This window comes from Callorhinus ursinus, unplaced genomic scaffold (genome assembly GCF_003265705.2).
Source record: "Callorhinus ursinus isolate GAN/ISIS: 27379988/994484 unplaced genomic scaffold, GSC_fseal_2.0 scaffold9, whole genome shotgun sequence".
Classification (NCBI taxonomy): domain Eukaryota; kingdom Metazoa; phylum Chordata; class Mammalia; order Carnivora; family Otariidae; genus Callorhinus; species Callorhinus ursinus.
In genome coordinates, this window is record NW_027397071.1 from 39,643,106 (window position 1) to 39,647,241 (window position 4,136).

The following is a 4,136-nucleotide window of genomic DNA, read 5'->3' on the forward strand; positions in this document are numbered from 1 at the left end:
TCAGTTGCTATTTGTTTCATCCTTTTTCCATCTTTCAAAACTTTGTTTCCTTTCCTGTTCTCTTTGTCCTGAGGAGTTTATACCTTGTTGTTATTATAATAAACTTTGTATTTAAACATGGTAAAAACCCATTAGCTGCCAAGAGAGAGTAAGGAATAAATTTCTAAAAATGTACAATTTCCTTTAGAGAATTTTCAGAACCAAAAGTCTAATTTACATGAAAAGCTGTAGAGAACGTAGTTGAAAAGTCCATTCATAAAACTTTATTCCACTTATATGAACTTAATACGTGCTCTACAATTATGCTTGCCTTGTTCATGGAGATTTCATAAGACATTAAAGCTAGTTATCATCTCAAGTTATTTCCCTGTTAACTATTTTTACACCACATGCATGTTAGGCAAGTATCAAAAAAAAAAAATCACGAAAGCAAAAAAACAAAAACAAAAACAAAAAAACAACCAAACCCCCCAAAAAGTTAAACCCATGGGATTTTTGTTTTGCTGTTGTGCTTAGTATACATAAAGTAATGGATACCAAGCATTCATTTTACTTGTACATTTATTCTTAGGTTGTCTAAAACATTTAAATACAAATAAAATGAGGGTTGCAAAAATAATGAAAGCAAACAGCAGGGAACTTTACAAATAATGGAATATGAACCATTATTCTGCCCTTATCCAGAGTAAATTGGGTCACAGTGAAAGCAACACTTCTGCAATTGTAGTCAAAGGTGTGCACCTTGAGAATGAGTATTCCACAGATACACGTGGTTCAACATGTAATATCCACGGGGTACCTATTTCTACTACAGCCTTGTAAGTGCTCCAGACTTAAAATATCCACAATAACTACACCTGTGTCTGGAACCAGGTATTTCTTTTATTCCCCACCAACACAAACCAGTATGTAGGCAGTTTTCTCTGCTTAGACACGGAAGCAGTTTTAACACTGGCCTTTGTGAAGCCACAATGTACCAAATGCAGTATGCAAAACATTTATAACTAGTATAAAAGTTCCACATCCCCATACTGGCCACCCCAAGATGAAAACAGGTAACTCCCTAAACGTTAACTGACTCTACTCCCCTAATATTAAACATAAAAACCATATGGGAAGAATAGGAATTCAAATAGAAGTAACATAAATCTGTCATAAGTCATAAACAAAAAACTATTTGTGGAACAGCATGAATGACAAATGGTCTGCTGTGTAAATTTTAGAATGAGGAAGACAAAAGTTGGAAGGCCAGCTAATTTTCCCCTCCTTCTCCTGCTTCAGTTCAACTCCGTCTCCTTGGGTATCCGAAGTCCACAATGTCAGGTTGTCTCGAGTAATTGCATTGTTAGTGTGCTTTTTTTTTTTTTTAAGATTTTTATTTATTTATTTGAGAGAGAGACAGAGAGAGCACAAGTAGGGGGAGGGGCAGAGGAAGAGGGACAAGCAGACTCCCTGCTGAGTGGGGAGCCTGATACAGGGCTGGAGCCCAGGACCCCAAGATCATGACCTGAGGCAACATCAGATGCTTAACCGAGGAGCCACCCAGGCACCACAAAAGTGCTGTCTTGGTATGACTCTTCACTTAATGTATCAAGTTCAGCAATGGTTTTATCAAAAGCTGTCTTTGCAAGAGAGCAGGCTTTCTCCAGGGAGTTCAGAATCTTAAAATAGAACACAGAGAAGTTAAGGGCCAGACCCAACCTGATAGGATATGTTGGTTGCATTTCCTTTTTTGCTGCTTTCAAAACTTCTTGGTATGCCTGTTTTGACTGATCCACAATCTCCTTATCATCACCAGCAGAAACCTCGGCCAAGTAATAGTAGTCATCTCCTTTCATTTTCCAAATAAAAGACTTTGCTCACCTGTGAAGCCCTAAGGATCAAAAACTCCCAAAAGAGACCGAACATCATTGCAGACATCTTTTAGCTTAGTCTCAATTTTCTCTCTGTATTCTCAAACCATCTGCTGTTTTTCTCAGCACCTTCCATCTTTTGCTCAATACTTGAGATGACCCTCCAAGATGACCTATGGGCTCCCACAACATTTTTATAAGCAGTTGAGAGAAGGTTCCTCTCCGCATTGAATAATTTAGCTTTTTGCTTAGTTACAGACTTCAGGCAGGCTGCCATGTAAACATATTGCTCAGCCTGCTCAGTCAGTTTGGCCCTCTGTACCAGCTCATTTCTATCCAGGACTGGATGTTCTATTCTAGAGTGGGTGGTGGTGGACAGATGGGGGCTCGGCATTCTCTGAGCAGCAGTGACGAGGCTGAGACTCTCAGGAATTTATACTTTAAAAAAATAGACTTTATTTTTTTAGAGCAGTTTTAGGTTCACAGCAAAATTAAGCAAAAAGTACAGAGTTTTCACATGCCCCTTTCCCCCACACATTCACAGCTTCTTCAACACTCAACATACCAAACCAGAATGATGTGTTTGCTATAACTGGTGAATCTACATTGATACATCGTTATCACCCAAAGTCCATAGTTTACACTAGAGTTCACTCTTGAGTTGTACATTTTCAGATTTTAACAAATGTACAATGACATGTATCCACCACTGTAGTATCATAAAGAATAGTTTCACTGCCCTAAAAATCCCCTGTGCCTTTTCTACCCTCCACTCCCCAGCCTCTGGCAAACACTGATCTTTGTAAACTCCATATTTTTGCCTTTTCAGAATGTCATATATTTGGAATCATACAGTATGTATTGTTTTTCTTGTTTAGTTTTAAGAATTTTTTATATATTTGTGTATCAGTTCATTATCAGACATATTGTTTACAAATATTTTCTACCATTCTGTGCTTGTCTTTTCATTCTCCTAACAGTGTCTCTCACAGAGCAGAAGTTTTTAATTTCAGTGAATTCTAGTTCATCATTTATTTCTTTCATGGATCTGGTCTTTGGGGTTGTATCTAAAAAGTCATCAGCAAACCCAAAGTCATCTAGATTTTCTCCTAGGTTATCTTCTAGGAGTTTTATAGTTTTGCATCTTGCATGTAAACCTATCATCCATTTTGAGTTAATATTTGCGAAGAATGTAGGGTCTGTGTATCGATTCATTTTTTTGCATGTGGTTGTCCAGTTGTTCCAGGACCATGTGTTAAAAAGAGAATTTTTCCTACATTTTGTTTTGTGCATTTGCTCCTTTGTCGAAGATCAGTTGACTATATTTGTGAGGGTCTATTTCTGGGCTCTCTATTCTGTTCCACTGGTTTGTTTGCCTATTTTTCACCAATCATACTGTACTGATTACTGTATTTATGACTGGTGTCATAAATCAGTCACAAAACAATTTGCTGGGATTTTTATTAGAATTGCATTTAATCTATTTATTGATTTAGGAAGAATTGACATTGTGACAATATTGAGTCTTCCTATCCATGAATATGGAATATTTATCTATCCAATTTTTAGTTCTTTGATTTATTTCATCACAGCTTTGTAGTATTCCTTATATATATTTTATATATATTTTATTAGATTTATACCTAAGTATTTCATTTTGGGGCTGCTAATGATATTGTGTTTTTTAATTTCAAATTCCACTTGCTCATGGCTAGTATATAGGAGAGTGAATGACTTTTGTATGTTAACTTGGTATCTTGTCATTAGTTCCAGGAGTTTTTTTGTTGATTCTTTGGGATTTTCCATACTGACAGTCATGTCATCTGTGAAAAAAGACAGTTTTATCTCTTTCTTCTTAATCTGTATGCCTTTTTTATCTTTTCTTCTCTAATTACATTGGCTAGGACTTCCATTACTTCCAGTACTGCTGAAAAGCAGTGGTGAGAGGGGACAGGGGGACATCCTTGCCTGATTCTTAGTCTTAGTGGGAAACCTTCTAATTTTTCACCATTATGCACGATGTTAGCAGCAGGGTTTTTTTTTGTTTTTTTTTTTTTTTTTGCAGATGTTCTTTATCAAATTGAGGAAGTTCCCCTCTATTCCAAGTTTGCTAAGAGGTTTTGTTTTGTTTTGTTTTTTTGTATCTACAAGCATGTGAGATATGAGCATGTGATTTTTCTTCTTTAGCCTGTTAAGGTAATGTATTACATGAATTTTTGAATGTTGAACCAATCTTACATGCCTAGAATAAATCCCACTTGATCATGGTATATAGTTCTTTTT

General features: G+C 36.3%; 1 pseudogene; it reads right to left on the reverse strand.

Moving 5' to 3' along the window:
• Positions 1-1,252: 1,252 nt before the first annotated feature.
• On the reverse strand, positions 1,253-2,247 carry LOC112824018 (14-3-3 protein zeta/delta pseudogene; annotated as a pseudogene).
• Positions 2,248-4,136: the final 1,889 nt, after the last annotated feature.